At 45.6% G+C, this 16,054-nt stretch overlaps 1 pseudogene across 1 annotated transcript in view; it reads left to right on the top strand.

Annotated features, from left to right (window-relative positions):
* LOC147706494 (epidermal differentiation-specific protein pseudogene) overlaps positions 1–15,414 on the top strand; it is a 46,757-nt pseudogene extending 31,343 nt beyond the window's left edge. The window contains exon 2 of the transcript XR_015297648.1: positions 14,165–15,414. The product of XR_015297648.1 is annotated as an epidermal differentiation-specific protein pseudogene (transcript). The remainder of the gene's footprint in view (positions 1–14,164) is intronic.
* The last annotated feature ends 640 nt before the right edge of the window (positions 15,415–16,054 follow it).

Below are 16,054 nucleotides of genomic sequence, written 5' to 3'. Positions count from 1 at the left end.
TGGTCAAATGCCTCCAGTACCCTTGGTCCCTGGACTTCTAGGTCTAAGCAGTTATTAATGGCCGGAAGGCCCTTGTCACCCAAGGTTTTATAAAACTTTACCCCATCTATTTTGGACCATTTAGGTCTCCTGCCTTGGTCTGTGACCCTCTCCTCAGTTGTGCATTGGGCTCTGGTTCCAACACCCCCCCTATATGAAAGCGTCAAAATAAGAGGATTGTGGTCGCTAAAACTACTCCAATCTATCCCAACACTAATTATTTTGTTTATCAAGGATCTTGGAGCCAGGATATAATCTATAATGGATGAGCAGCCCCTGCCTTTGAAAGTTGGTGGAAGTGTGCCATCCGACTGTGGGTCAATCATGTTAATGGTATGCTCTAGGTCGTGCTTAAGCCGAAGCAACCTAAGAGCCGACCCAGTAGGCGTATGAGAGAAATGCGGCCCCTTCTCCAATGGGCATTGTGACCAGTCTGTGTTTACTTTAACCAGTGTCGGGCAGAGGTGGCAATTAAGGTCTCCCACTAGAAGCAGCCCGTGAGATGGCCCCTTGTTTTGGAATGTTGTTTCCTGTCCCAGTCTATGGTCTAGTTCAGCTAGTAACGGGATGTGGTTATTTACTGTCTCCGTGTTATAGATGTTAAAGACCGAAAATCTTAACCCCTTTCCAAGAAACCGAACTACCTGAATCCCGTGTGAGTTCCAGTCTGGGAAAGACCAGGTGCCTGGAAGGTCCAAATCTACGTAGATGGACAAACCGCCCATTGCTCTTCCAGATCTGGATTTTCTGGCAGGAACAAAAAAGCACTTATACCCTTGTAGGTGATAGTTATTCACCGTGGCCCATGTCTCCTGTAGACATATGACATGACATTTTTTGACAAAATCAACCCATTCCTTGTTATTAAATTTGCCCGCTATGCCTGCTACATTCCAGGAAATGAATCTCACTCTCTCTCCCCTCTGTTCTAAACCCCCCGGGGGCCTTGTTGGTATCTGCTGTGTGGACCCTTGCGCTGCCTGCCCATGCCCCCCTCCTGTGTATTCTATGGTTATAGCCTCGGGCTCAACTACCAAGGGATTCCCCTCACTACTCGGTAAGGTTTGCTGAGCCTGATGGCTTTGGTTCTCCAACACCTCTGCCCAGGCACCCTTTTCCATGCAGCCCTGGGGGACATTATCTGTTTGTCAATCCACCCCCTCAAGGCCATTCAGGCAATTAAACCGGTTATAGGTGTAAAAGGGTGGTTCAGGGCGGCCAAGTAATGGCCTAGGGTTAAAGGTCTGGCGTCTCCCCCTCCTGCCAACCCTCTCCCAGTTATCATTAATTTGGGGCGGCTGCAATGGGACTGGAGTGATTGGAAAAAAGAAAGACACACGGAGGGTTTGGATGGTGGATTCCCTGGATCTATTCTTCCCTTGGCATATGTAAGCCACCGTACCTGGGTCCCTAAAACTTACCAGTATGCAGTCCCCTATAATGGATTTGTGTGTTCTCCCCACCCATGGCACCCTTCTTACCATTATAATTTCGTTATTGAAGTGTGTCGGGAGGGGTCTATTTATGTTCAGCCACTTAATTACCCTACTTTTCAGGGCACAAAAATCCTCAATTTCACCTTTCTCGAGTGGGGGGACACCCGCCATGACTACGGTGAAATCATTAGTCTCTGGGGGTAGGTTAGGTCTTCGTGGTCTTGAGGGAAGGTTCATTAGAGGAGATGGTGTGGTTCTATCTACTGGCTGTGCCTGTAGGGCGGGGCCTGAAGGAGGAATGGGCATATTGGGGTTAAGAGACTTAGTTGGTGCAGGTTTAGGCCTTTGCAAATGTTGCGAAACCGCTGCATTAGCGGCTTGTGGAGGGACTGAGTTTGCTGCACTATTTGCAGAAAGTTGAGGGGCTATTGTAATGGGAGCGTGTTCTTGTTGCCTTCCCTGATGACCAGCCGGGGTTTTCAGACTGCCTAGTGTGGCCTCCAAAATGGTCAGTCTGATCTCAATCTTTTTTATGCTCTCGCTAATCGGAAGCAATAGAGACCTTAACAGGAACTCCAAGTTTCCAAGCGGGACAACCGAGAGGGGAACGTTGGCGATACTAGTTCCTATGTCTTTTGTCAGAGCGGGAGCTAATTCTACCTGAGCAATAGGTTTGGGGTGTGATTCAGCCAGTGGTTTCGCTGCTAATACGGGGGGTTTTGGAGATTTCCCAAAATCCGAATAAGAAATCTTGGGTTTACTCCTTCCCTGTACTACCTTCGATTTCCTCCTACGTTTATTAGGGGGGGGCCCGAATACTCCTTGTGTGGTGGCTGGCTTGGATTTAGCTTTCCTGGCCTTAGGGGCTGGAGGGGGTTGGGAGACTAAGTCAATGGTCACCCTAGTAGGGCTTGGACTGGTAGCTGGGACTATACTCGTGACTGCAACTGGTGGGGTGTTTGTACAATCTCTCAACAGGAGTGGGACATCCTCTATTAGAGACAACTCCTCCCTTGGCATGGTGGGTTGATCTCCCAGGGGGGTGTTTCTCAAGTTATCTATTGAGCGTCTCCGTTCCGCCCTTAACCGAGACAGGTTGCACTCTTTGTCCCCCTCCCCCACTGCCCGGGAGAAATAGTTCTCTAGAGTCCTATTTTTAATTCCTCCCGGCTTCAGTGGGGTACTCTCCCTTGCCGGGGACGGCATAATGTGAGTGATGAATTAATCAGCAGGGGCCTCTGACAGTAGATTTAACCAGAGTTTGGTTGAGCAGACCAAGAGAGTAGGCCCAGCCCGGCCTATTTCGGCCTGCACCGGCCTTAGACGGTCCCGCCCTTGTCCCGGGCTTCTCCCGGCGCTCTCCCGCGTAGCGGTTACCCTGTTAACCTATATACACTATGCTATTCAGTGGTAGGCTGATAGGCGGGGGGCGTGTCCAGCGGGGAGAGCAGCCCAGGTGTTGCTAGTTGGGCGCGCAGGGACTCCTGGACGCTGGAGTCCCTGCCAGAAAGCTCGCAGCCCCGCTGAGACACTTGCCTGCCCCGCGCTCCCTTCAGCGATGTCACCGGCACTCCACAGCAGTCCGGGGGTATCCTTCAAGCGCTGCGGGACCCGCGAAGCGGGTCCGGCGAGGCGCTAGGCAGTTCCTTGGCGGCTCCTTGGGCAACAATCCACAGTCCTCGATAAGGCAAGGTCAGTTCTTGCACTCCACAGGTATCCCCGTGTGCAATGGGCCGAGCCCGCTTTTCCTCCGTTGGCGGGGGGCGTGTCCAGCGGGGAGAGCAGCCCAGGTGTTGCTAGTTGGGCGCGCAGGGACTCCTGGACGCTGGAGTCCCTGCCAGAAAGCTCGCAGCCCCGCTGAACACTTGCCTGCCCCGCGCTCCCCTCGGCGATGTCACCGGCACTCCACAGCAGTCCGGGGGTATCCTTCAAGCGCTGCGGGACCCGCGAAGCGGGTCCGGCGAGGCGCTAGGCAGTTCCTTGGCGGCTCCTTGGGCAACAATCCACAGTCCTCGATAAGGCAAGGTCAGTTCTCGCACTCCACAGGTATCCTTTACCTTTAAATAGGATGGTGTGTCCTCCTACTAACAACTTTATTCTATGGCCGAACAACATCTCCTAATTAAAAACCTAGAACAGTGCAAGAGAGACAGTCAACAAATAAGATATTTGTTGACTGTCTCTCTTGCACTGTTCTAGGGTGGTGAGAGATCATCCACAGTTCTTCAAAACAATTTGACCAACCATTTACCATCTACATAGGAATGTGCTGTTCAAGTTTGTAATGACTCCTATCCATCCTTTATGCATTACTCCTATAGACTACATTTTACAAGGATGTCATTGAGGAATATGCCTTTTAGTAACTCAGAACTAGCCTGGTCTTAAATGACTGAGCCCTAGCATCCCTATATTGTCAAGGGTATATTCCCTCATAGGCCTGCTTCTATAAAGGTCCTGATTCTGATCCGGTTAGGAAAGCATTCCCACCTAGAGCCTGATCCTGATGCTGTTAAGAAGGCCTCCTAATGGCATTTGCTCCTTCCAAATTGGATCGGGAACGTCTCTTCCTGACCCAGGGCCCAATTATGATGTGGTTAGGAACATATGCTCCCATTGAAGTCAGTGGGAGTCCAACCAAATCTTATCTGGAAGCATCCGGATGCAACGTACTCTGTCGGTCGGACTCTCCCGGTCCGAGTGGGTCGGAAACCATTTTCAACCCGATTTGATCGGGAAGCTTTCCAACCCGCATCAGAATCAGGCCCAAAGTGTCCTCATAAAGGGAATTCTTTGTGTCTGCCAAATTCCTGTGAAGTGCTGCATACAACCAAGGCCCCAGAAAAAAAATATGAGGCCTTTCTTGTATCTGGAACTAGATTATGGAACTTCAACTTCCCTAAGTAATAGAAGGAATGTTTACACTGTCCGAAATACTGTGGCTCGCCTTTTTAATGGCTACTCACAGGTTGGAGTATTCCGCATACCTCTTTAAGCAATGACATATGGCTTCAGTGACAATGTCTGTGCAGACCAACTTGCTTTTCCTTCTCTGTAAGTCCATCTGTGGCAAAGCATCCATTTTCATTCACAGAGAATGTGTCCAGTACAGACTGACTTGTTCTCTGAGAATAAAATCTCTACTACTGTTGCCCAAATTGAAATTTAAAGGCACAGGTAAGACCAAGGGCAGTTTAGTTTAATGGCTTTCATACTGTGCCCACAGGGCCACTTTCTACCTGCTCTATTTGATATCACATTCCGACCAAAACAAAATCAGGGAAACTGAAATTTCCAGGCGTTTTGACTCCCACTGTTTTCTTCTGATCCAGCTATTTGAACAGTATCCAGTGGCATAAAGTGGTTTATAAATAATCAAATGAAATATAATGAATAAGTATGGTTTTTGGCCCTGATAGCAGACAATAAATATAGTTATGATGTAGAATAACAGCGTATTTTTCCAAACTACGCTTTCACAGACAACAAGGAACTTTGCTGTGCTGTTGTACAAGTTAAAACCAAAACCAGATATACTGCCCTAACGCAGGTAGATAAAATGCACACATTGATAGCATAGCTACAACACATTGTTTGCCAAGAATTTTATTGTGCTGGCTTTCAGAGTATATGCCTACTCCATGTAATTGGCATGGTCGGAAAAGGAGCGTCCTCCACTGTAGCTTAAGCAGATTTGGGGATTGTATACAAGGGCGAGGAAGGTGAAGTCCAGGTGACTGGAGGGTTGTTTGTAATTCAGGTGGTGGTAGATGTAAGCTGGTCGTGGAGGGCCTTTTAGGTATATATCAGCATCTTGAATTGCTATCTTTTATGTATGGGTAATGTAGAGGTTCCTGAGGTGGGGTGATGTGGGTTCTCGAGGGGAGGTCAAGGATGAGTCTGGCAGCTGAGTTCTGAATCATCTAGAGTCTCTTCAGAACTGGGTGGTGATTCTTTGATGTATTCCTTCTGGCTGGTGACTAGGGCATGAATGAAGGGTCTCCTGGTGGTGACGGGGAGCCATCTGAAGATCTTTAAGAGCATGTGGAAGGTGTGTAAACATGCAGAGGAGACTGCTTTGATCGGGAATTTCATGGTGGGTTTCCTGTTCTGGATGATGTCAAGATAGAGGGTTTGATCTGTCGGTGTGGGTCTGAGTTTAGAGGGCCACCAGGTGTCATTTCACAGAGAGGTGTTGTTCCCAAAAATCAGGACTTCTGTCTTGTCCATGTTGAGTTTCAGGCAGTTGGTCTTCATCCAGTTAGCAACACTCCTCATGCAGCTGTGGTAGTTCGTTCGAATATATGATGTTACAACGCGATCATAATGATCGCGGTATGTTACATTGCAGTTTTTACAACGGAATTTGTTACAAAGACTTGCGCTGGAGAGCGCTGGACTTAAGAGTAGTAAGATTTACTATTCCAACACCAGTCTACGTACAGTAGGGAAGGTGTTGGAATAGTAAATCTTGCTATTCCTTAGGTTATAGCGCCCTCCAGTGCAAGTCGATGTAATGCTTGCATTGTAATGGTAGTGTTCTAAATGCATCGCAGTGTAATCACCACGTTGTAAAGGATATTTCCCAGTTTGACCTTGTAATGGATGGGTCGTCTGAGAGTGAGAGGATGAACTGGGTGTTGTCGGCATAAGATATGATGTTGAGGCCATGGGTTCTGACGATGTTGGCCAGAGGCGTCATATACATGTTGAAAAGGGTGGGGCTGAAGGATGAACTTTGCGGGAAACCGCAGATAATGCTTTTGGGTTCCGAAGTGAAGGTTGGTAGGCTGATACATTGGGTTTGTCCTGTGAGGAGTTGTGCGATTCATTTGAGGGCATCTCCCTGGATCCCAATGTGGTGGAGTCTCTTGATGAGAGTGTGATGGGATACTATATCAAACACTGCTGAGAGTTCGAGGAGGATCAGGACCGCTATTTCTCCCTGGTCAAGGACAGCTCTGATGTCTTAAGTAGCAGTGATCGAAGCAGTCTCGGGTCTGTGGTTGGTGTAGAAGCCGGATTGGGAGGTGTCCAGCCGGTTGTTTCTCTCCAGGTGTTTGGTGAGTTGGTGGTTTACGTCCTTCTCAAGGACTTTGGCGGCGAAGGATAGCAGCGAGATGGTGGGGTAGTTCTTGAGTTTGGCGTGAGTTGGTGGAGGGTTTCTTGATGAGGGGTCTGACCTCTGCATGTTTTTATCCATTGATAAAGGCGGCTGTGGTGATGGATGCATTGAGAATGAAGATAAGTTTGCAGCTGATTTCCTTGCTCCAGATGTTGAAGAAGAGGTGGGGTAGGGGTCCTTGGATGTACTAAAGTGGATGGAGTTCATGATAGCTGTGGTGCTCTGTGTGGTGAGCTGTTCCCATGTGGTGGGCAGTTGGTTTTGGGAGGCGTCAGCTGGAGTGTGAAGGTTATGGTGGTCAGTGGGATTGGGTTAGAAGTTTTCTGTATAAGGTGCATATCTTGTGGAAATAGTGTGCCAGGGTGTCGCAGAGTTCCTGGGAAGCAGGATGGTATTCTTGGTGGCTGATGGGCAAGAGAACTCTCTGATTATGCTGAAGAGTTCCTTAATGTGGTTGTTGCTGGCTGTGATGCAGTCTGCTAGGGAGTCTCTTTTCGTATCTTTTAGACATTGGTGGTATTTGTTGAGGGTACATTTGCAGGTGGCTCAGTCTTTGGGATCTTTGCTGGTGTGCCATCTTCTTTTTAGCCATTTGCAGATGTGTTTCTCTGTCCTGGGATCTGGTGACACTGTCTTGAAAGGAATGTTCTCATTAATGAGTTTTATTCTTGCCAGGAATGTGTTCCACAGCTTAGTTTTCTGGTCAGAAAAGTAAGCAGCACTGACTATAAGGAATGAAGCATCCTTCTTTGAGAATATTGCTATTATTCTAATAGGATAAATGTGGGTCCAGTAAAACACTGAGCCATTAAAAAGCAATTTTTGGCCATTTGCAGTCAATGTGTAGCTAACACAGCTGGAGACATGTGGATAAAGATGCTTCCTGGAGGCTACTTTGTAGATTCCCTAGGGATTTTGCAATAGATAGAGCTGGGCTCAGGGTGCAGTATGCTGGCCTAACCTCAGTGTGGCAGGACCAAGGTTATGGTGGCATGAGCCATGTGAGTGAAGTTGTAGCATGAAGTTCACTTGATGCACAAGGCAATTTTGATTACAGATTCAATGAAGAGAAGACCAGAATCAGAAACAGTGTGACTCGATTCGTATTTATGTTGCTTTATGTCAGACAGAGATTGGTACTGGTACAATTGGGACAACAGAGATCTTGGTGAAGGGGGACACTTCAACAACTATACCAAAGAAAGATCCATTTGAGAAAGCTCAGAAAATGACAGCCCTGCTAGGGTACGGTTTAGTTTTGTTATGGGCAATTTAATCGAGTAGGCATCATGATCACTGGAGATCATGCCAGAAGGGTTCCATAATGATGTGTGTTGGCCTTGGCCCATTTGGCAGGGTCATCCCTGAACTTTTTGTCTTCCTCTTGTATTGTTTCTGCCTGTTGTTGGGGGTTTTATGACTCTGGGCACTTTACCACTGCTGATCAGTATTAAAGTGCATATGCTCTCTTTTGTAAATTGTGTTATGGATAAGTGTTCTCATGATTAGCTATTTGAATTACTTGTCAGACCCTAGTACTGTGCACCATGTGTGCCGAGGGCTTGTAAATCAAATGCTGCTGATGGGCTTGCAGCACTGATTGTGCCACCCAAAGAAACAGCTTGCAAAATGTAACTCTGGCCTGCCATTGCAGAGCCTGTGTGCGGTCTGGGACTGCCATGTCAATTTAGCAAGTGCACACACTTGCCAGTCCCTAAACCTTACTTTTTCTACATACTAGTCATCCCTAAGGTAGGCCCAAGGTCCCTATGGGCAGGGTGCATTATATGTAAAAGGTAGGCCCTTCCCTGATGTGTGTGCCATGTCCTGATAGTGAAATACTGCCAATTTAGTTGTTTACTATTGCAAGGCTATCTGTTCACATAGGTCAGAATGGGCAGTTTGGTTATAACATCTTATAAACATAACTGACCCTAGGAACAAGATAGGAAAATAAAGTTTAGTATGGCTGAACTCAGAATGTTAAAGTGCATTTGTTAGTGAGGGTGATTTTTACATTCTGTGTTTGAAAATACCACTTTTAGAAAGTGGGTATTTTCTTGCCTATCCATCCAGTGTGCCTCTGCTAGGTTTGTGTATTGCATGTCTGACTTTTGGATGTCAGGGGGCTGGAGAGTGCTGTGACTCCAGAGGTCTGATGAGTCAGGGCTGGGCAGAATGGACCTGGATTGAATTTAGAGTAGGGGGAGGAGATTATCTTTCACCTGCCTGGGCCAGGTCTGCTTTCAACAATGCTGTCTCCACCTCCTGCCAGGATGCTGCACCAGTGAGGACAGAACTGGTTTTGGCCAGGCACTCTCTTCCTTCAGAGAACAAAGGATTTATGTGAATAAAAAGAGGGGGCCAGACCCCAGACTTTTATATCACTTCTGGACAATCAAGAGGAACCTTTGCCAAGGAGAAGAGCCGGAGAAGCTGAGGAGGAATACTGCCCGTGCTGTTTGCTGTCTAGGGTTGGCCTGCAGTGGCTGCTTGCTGCCAAGAAAAAGAAAAAAAGGACTTTGCTATTTTGCTTTGTCACCTGCTTGAAGAAAAGATCTCCAAGGGCTTGAAACTGAGCTTGCTTCCTGTTCTGAAGTCTCAGGAACACAAAAACTTCACCCCTTCTGTTAGCCTGCATCTAGAACTGCTGATTTAGCTGCTACACAAGGAAATTGCAATACCGATTCTGGCGTTCAACGCCGTAATCTTCACCGAAGCCGTGAGCGCTGCTCCAACTTGCGACATGGGCCCGACACCTGCTGCGCCGCATCGACTCCGAAGCAGACTTCATTATCGTGGAGCCGATCCTCGATGTGGGTGACCCCAAATCCATCGACATCGCTGCATCGTAATGAACAGTGGTTTCAGCGTCTTCGTGATGTCACCTCCCAGACGCAGTAAGGAACAGTCGTCTCGCCTCCGCTGCGCTGCAGTAAGGAATAGAGGTTTCACCTCCCCTGGGGTCGTAAGGAACTGATGCCGCGCATCGCCTATGAAGCTGCACCATCCCCGATGCCGTGACTATCTCATTTTCATAAATTCCCAGGTACTGTTCTTTGGGAGTCTGCTTGTCTCCGGGCCCGAAGCCTTGCACCTCGCGGTTGGCCCAGTACTTTGGGATTTCCACTAGTCTCAACGCTGTTATAACTCCAAGTGGAATTATTTGTTGCAACAAGCTTGATTTAAGTGAATAACCTATTTTTAAGGATATTTTGAATACTGTATCGTAGATTTTTGTCGTTTGGACCTATTTAGATAAAGATTACTTATTTTTCTAAACTGGTGTGGTGTCCATTTGTAATTTTCACCGTATTACTGTATGTGTTCCCAAATGTTCTACACACTACCTTTGAGATAAGCCTGTCTGCCCGTGTCAAGCTACCAAGGGGGTGAGCAGGAGGTATTTTAGGAGTCTATCCTCCTTACCCTGACTAGACGAGTGTGCCCCTTTTTGGACAAAAGGTACCTATCTCTGCCAACTAGAGACCCCCATTTCTAACAATGACTTTGGTAGGGAACGCAGTAGAGGCAGAGAGAAGGATAATCTTCAAGTGACTCTGGCTCACCAAAGACCTATGGAGTTCATCAAATTCATTGGCTATGACAGAAGAGAGGTAAGGCTCAGTCAACCATTGTTAGTGGTGTGATAGAAGTGGGAGGGAGTTTGAAAGTGAAGTGGTTGTTGATCCAGTTGGCTGGCTGATTTGCTATAATGGTGATTTGTCCAGGTGATGTGAAGGTTGCGAGATGGATGTATACAGCTTTATATGTGGGACCGATAAGATGAGATGGCTGACATCCAAGTTAGGTTCACAGACAGAATCTGGTGTGAGACTGGAAGGCTTTTTCAAACCAAAAGTTCTGATCACCCAGTTGAAAATATAGTGATGTCTGTAATGGGCCCAATGACGGCTGGATTGTTCAGAATGAATGTAACTCGTAAGCTACTGTAGCTACTGTAGCTCTCCAACTACCTTTGAATAGCTCACCGGTTTGCAGCCCAGCTTATTAAATTAAAATGTTAATAGAAATCAAGAGGTGTAGTTTGGAGAAGGTGAATAGCTGATTAGTAAAGCTTTGCCTTCTGTTGGTAAAATATTCTAATGAGATGGATGAGAAGTTCTTAAGAATGTCAGTTACTTTGATGCTAGGCTTTGTAGTAGGTGCATTTTATATGACGATTGATTAACCTGGAGGGTCAATCTCATGACCATCAGGAATGTGTAATTGGCAATACATTTTTAAGTGATGAAGAGGAAGTCTGTGCTTTAGTTATCGATGAAATGGGAGGAAAAAAATATGCGAGGTTCAAGAAATGGCAGTTCTAGAGAATGGATGTGAAGGAGAGAATAATCTGCTTCTCTTGGCAAAGGGTTTGGTGGGGTCAGGGCTGAGGAGATGAGGGAGGAGGGATGCAGGAATAGTTTGAAAGATTTAAAGATGGAGTTGAAAGAAGTGAGTCAATGCTCTGAGAGTATGGGAGGAGGAGGTGGTTCAAGAGGGGTAGCCAACTAGAGGGAGTGCATTAGAGGATGATCATGAGCTGGTCAAGTGGATAGAAAGGCTGGGCTGATGAGAAAAGGGGAATTAGGGAGGGAAGGAGGGAGAGTCACGAGGCAGCAATGGGGTTATTATTATGAGAAGAAGGGTGGTGAAGGAGGACTTTTAAATTGGGTGGGAAAGAGACAGTGAAAAAATTGACATGAGATGAGTAGTACTAGAGACAACAGAAGGGGACATCGAAAAATGAATTTGTGTCTCAAGAAATGACCTCTCTGAAAACTGATCTAGCATGCAGCAGTGTTTTGAAAATAATGGATAATCTTACCTGCTGAGTGATATTGTAGTTATGGATACTTGTGGTAGAAAGGTGAAGGGAGACAGCACTACCACTTGATAGGCACATTCTCCCAAAACCAGTGGTAAGAGTTGATGTTGTGATCCAGAAATGATTACGGTCAAACCCCCTAGAAGGAGTAGTTTCTCAAAAAGAGCAGGTAGGGTCTGTTCAGTGGCATTTAACTACAACACACTAGAAGTCACAACTCTACCAAACTGCTTGTAATTAAGCGACAGTGAAGTCCACCCAGATGTATATAGGTGTAACGCATTGAAAGGTGCATCATCCCCAAAACACAAATTAAAAATGTATGGGGTCCACCAGTAGGGATGTAGCTCCAACAAACTTCAAAGCATGTGTTGTAAAGGCAGGTTGCTAGCTGCAAACCACTTCAGCCAATAGAAAAGTATAATTTTAGGTAAATATCTTACCATTGTGCTGCATTAGTAGCCACAGTTTGCCACCAAAGTGTGGTAGCATGATAAAAAATGGCAATAGCACATGAGGGGAATGTGGGTTATAGGTTCAGGTTTGTGTACTTCTCAAGGTCAGGCTGGGCTGTGTACTCTGAATGCGATTCAAGGGATACCCTGTCTTTCTCTTTCCTTCACTCCAGCAAAAGTTCATGCTGGGGGAAAGAGGCCCAAGGGCAAACTAGTCATGCGAACTGGTGGGGAGATAAGGATGCAGCCTGGAACTAGGAGGTTGATGGGCTTGCGATGCAGCAAAACGTTTTTTTACACTGATCCAGGCAGAGTGACAGAAACCTCAATCATAATGCAAGCAGACCAATGATGGTGCTATTGGGGAAATACATCTTAGAGGCCTGTAGTGGCATTTATACAACAGTAAGATTTGTGAATTCATCCCAAACATGTGTCAGCCTGTCAGCCTGGGGCATGCATACATTTCTGAAATTACCACAGGATGGGGGGCTGAATGCAGATCATATCTTTTTTCCCCAGTCCAAGTGTCTGAGGTCTTGGAATCTTCATTGGTCCAATTATTGCTTCTTTCATGAATTAGGCTGTCCTACAGAACCTTAGTGAAACTAATGGGGTAAACAAAAAGTTTCTCACTTCTTCATTTCAGCATTTGTTGATTCAAACCAGACAAAGTGCAACACGATACAGTGGGATGTGTGGGGAAATGGCAAAAGAGTGAGCAACTCAGACACATGCAGGGTAGATGCAGGTGATGAGGGATATATGGGCTCCAACTGGCCCAAAAGCAAACCACCAGAAGAGATGCAAGTTCAAGATCCTCACACACACCCACAAAGCCCTACAAAACCTAGGGCCTGTCTACATCAAACATCAACTGAACTTCAACCAACCCTCTAGACATCTGCCCTCCACCTCACTTGCGCACACACCCAGCGTCCACCTCAGCCACAGTGGTGACCGCTCCTTTTCCTACATTGCGGCCAAAACCTGAAATGACCTTCCCTTCCATCTCCATGTATCCCGTTGCTGGCAGACTTCAGAAAGAGACTCAAGACCTGGCTCTTCAACGGAGACCCAGTGCCCAGATACTCCTAGGGGTGACAGTGTGTGCTTTACAAATGCTGTTGATTGATTGTACCAAGATTAGATATGGGGAATCCTGGTATGTGGCATCCAGTCCATCAATTTTCACACACCAACACTGGACACATACGTCTAACACTCTGAGATAAGTTTGCATGATGACAAAATTCACAGATCTACTAGCAGAGCCAATACGCATCCTTCTCACTAGGGTTACAGGGAAAAAGCAAGAACACCATGAAAGAAGTCAGCTGCTGTCAGCTACACTTTCTCATGTATTTCAGTATTTTGCTGGGAACAAGACACTAAAATATAATGATTGCACATTGTAGCGAACACTGGTCACTGGTGTCCTGAGCAGGAAAACATGTGTGGTCAGAAGAATGTCACATTGGTACCCCACCAGTGACATCTGACCCTGCACATCTTCAGGGAAATGTATGTGGCACTGATGTTTGGGATCTATGGAGTTTAGAAAGCATCATTTTGGTTAGACTGAACATCAGGAAACATCTGACTAACATCCTTGCTTTTATTATATTATATTCAAAATATCTTTGATCTGCTGCCTGTTTTCCTTCCATTCTTGTCATATTCTTTTTTGCCAAACAGAGACTGAGTTACTGTGCTTTAAAATGAAATATTTATTCTACTTCCATCTCATGCTGTTTTTTTTTATTAAGAAACACACAATAGACTACAATGGTTCTCCAAACTCACTTCACATTTACTCCGGTGCTGAGTCAGAGAGAAGAAAACAGAAAATAATTATGATTAGTTGCACTAATTTTGTTTTATGTAATTGTAGGATTACATTTACCGCAGAGAAAAGGTTTTATTGACACATACTGAAATTTTGCTGTGAGTAGGTGGCAGCATCTATCTTGTTATAGTGGAACAGCAAAAGCATTCTCACACCTCTAGTCACTTTCTCACGCTTCTATTACTACTCCCGAAATTCACACGTAATGCACCCTGAAGCAATGCAGTAGCAAATTGCTTTATCCTTGGTGCCGAACAATTATTGGGAACTTAAGCATCTATTCTTAAAATCCATTTTCCAAAACAATCAGCAAAATGCATTTTTCTTAGTGACACAAGCTTTGCTTGAGAAGTAAACAACAGTGTTGTAAATTAGGACAAAGCTCTGCTTTATATAGCTTCACTGAGTGGCTTTTGTTTTGTCTTACAGGGTCAAATAAGGGACCACATTGAAACCTACAAAGTTGGGGACAATGAACACAATCACTGTCTATGAAGATTGCTACTTCAAAGGACTCCATAAGACATTTACTTCAGATGTTCCAAATTTATTAAATGAAAGCTTCGATAAGTGCATCTCATCTGTGAAGGTCGTCGGCCAGCCCTGGGTCCTTTACCAGAATATTAACTATCAGGGACAATGCGTACCCCTTGAGGAGGGAGAACATGAACAGATTAGCATGAATGATGGGGCATCCTCTCTTAAGCTGATCACTGATGACCTGAGCAATCCACAGATCACAGTCTATGAGCATATCAATGGAGAGGGTAGGGCGCTAGTGCTGACTGAGGAGTCCAATCTCGAGTTTGGAGGCATGCATGATAAGATATCCTCCCACAGAGTCCAGAGTGGAGCTTGGGTTCTGTGTGAGGATTTTAACAGAGGTGGGAGGTGCATTGTAGCCAGGGCTGGTGAATATTTAGCAACTTACGGTGATATTGATTTCAATGATCAAGTCTCCCATGTGTATCCTCTGCGCGGTGGAACATGTTTTGTGACAGCCACGATTCTGTGGGACAAGAAAAAGGTAGAAAGTGAAAGAAACGTTCAGATAGATCAGTATATTTACAACAACGACACGGGCATTGAGCAGCAGTTCACCGCCACTTCCACCAAAGAGTTTGAAAAATATGTCTCCCATAGCTTTGAATTCAGTAATTCAACGTCAATCAACGTAGGTGCCTCCTTTACTTTGCTAGGAGTGGTCAATATTTCGGCAGAGGTGTCCAACACCTTCACAGTGACGAAAGGGCAGACTGAGTCATCCACCATGAAGAAAAAGGCAGAGTTGAGCATGCCGGTGAAGGCTCCTCCACACTCAAAAGTGACCGTCCATTTCATGTGCAAAGAGGTCACAATCTCGGTGCCGGTGGAGCTGAAAATCAACCGGGGCAGTAGAACCGACATCGAAACTGGAACATACCGATGTGAGTCTGGCACAGAAACATACATTGACGTTAAGTCCCTTCCCATATGTTGATCCTAGTGGCAGTCACAACATCTTCTCTTCAGTGGCCATAACTTAACATATATTCGCTATTCTTTGGTGTTTTGCTAAAATCTGAGAAATCTTAGAAAACTCCTTCCTTTATAGCTGCCATTTCCCCAGAATTTACTTAAAAAATCATCCTTAGGCAGCAGGCAGTCATCCTGTGACCCAACAATTAGGATTTCTACCTTTCTACCTTGGTGACATTGCAAGGGATAAGGTACTAGACCTGCCAATATTTTGTTAGGGGACACTGCATGGCCAAACGTTGACACTTTCACTTGTTTCACATGTTTTTGATGGGTAAAAAATACGAATTAAATCAAGTTAACTGAATAATTCCTATGCACATGTGTGTGCCTTAATTTTCCAATAAGTGACTTGAAGGGACAGGCTTCGTTAGCATCATGAATGTGCGGCAGTATATGTGTAATCTTTTATGTGAAGCTCTAAAGCCAAAACTGAATTTTATTTTCCTTTTCTTTGTGCCCTTTTTAAACATTTGCTTTCATTGCATTGCAGCTCAACCTGATACATGTATAGTTTCCATGAACTCATTTGAATTCTGGTCAAATAACTGAAATCACCGAATCAACCTACCATTAAGATACAAGGTTAACTGATATAGTAATTATGCATTAATTATGGCTCTGTGCTTCCCTTTCCGTATGCAAAAGAAGCGAATGATTGGGGTTTGGTTTCTTGTATGATTATTTTTGTTAGGCCTTATGGCTAAATAAACTTCAGTTATAAGCAGTTCCAGCCTGCACCTGTCTCCTAATTTCATTCCCCTTGGAATCTGTCAATGTCAACACCACAGCTCTGATATG

This window comes from Lissotriton vulgaris, chromosome 7 (assembly GCF_964263255.1).
Source record: "Lissotriton vulgaris chromosome 7, aLisVul1.2, whole genome shotgun sequence".
NCBI classification, from domain to species: Eukaryota; Metazoa; Chordata; class Amphibia; order Caudata; family Salamandridae; genus Lissotriton; species Lissotriton vulgaris.
Note: the sequence above shows the minus strand (reverse complement) of the source record. Positions and strands in the feature narration are given on the sequence as shown.